This window comes from Egretta garzetta, unplaced genomic scaffold, assembly GCF_000687185.1.
Source record: "Egretta garzetta isolate BGI_Z169 unplaced genomic scaffold, ASM68718v1 scaffold108, whole genome shotgun sequence".
Classification (NCBI taxonomy): Eukaryota; Metazoa; Chordata; class Aves; order Pelecaniformes; family Ardeidae; genus Egretta; species Egretta garzetta.
The window spans coordinates 779,232-779,787 of record NW_009260614.1 but is presented as its reverse complement, the minus strand read 5'-3'; the positions used below and the strand labels follow the sequence as shown (position 1 = coordinate 779,787).

Here is a 556-nt window from a genome sequence, read left to right as displayed (position 1 = left end):
GGGGACTTGGCTCCCGGAGGGCTGTGGGCACCACCACGGCCTGTCTGGCCCCGGGGCTGGGTGGCCGTGCTGCTGTTGACCTTCCTGCCTCCCCTCACAGCCTCCGGTGACAGTGCAGAGCTTGCCAGCCCCAGCACCGCCAGCCAGGGGGCATCAGGGCTGTCCCACGGCTCCCGGGTGCCTGCGAGCAGCAGGCCAAGCACCGTCGCCCAGGCACCGCTGGGGCCATCCTGCAGCTCCCCGGTGCCTGAAAGAAGCAGCTACCGCAGCCACCCCGGGCCAGACCGGATCCGACACCGGTCACGGTTCCAACGGCGGGCGCAAAAGCCGTACAGCCGGCCTGGGGCAGAGCGTGGGAGCAGCCGTGTGCCAGCCCCAAGTGCTGAGCCCAGCAGCCCCAGCACGTCCTGGAAGGCGGCACTGAGGCTGCTCCTTGGCGCTCTGGCGCTCGAGAGGAGCCGTGCCAGCTCCGCCAGGCAGGTGGCACCGGGGCTGTCCCGTGGCGCTCTGGCGCCCGAGAGCAGCAGCAGCTCCGGCCACCCTGGGCCAGACCGGC

The 556-nt window shown here is 72.3% G+C and overlaps 1 protein-coding gene across 1 annotated transcript in view; it reads left to right on the top strand.

The window, feature by feature from the left end:
- LOC104131736 (PHD finger protein 7) overlaps window positions 1–556 on the top strand; it is a 13,285-nt gene that overhangs the window by 6,696 nt on the left and 6,033 nt on the right. The gene's annotated exons all lie outside the window — the stretch shown is intronic.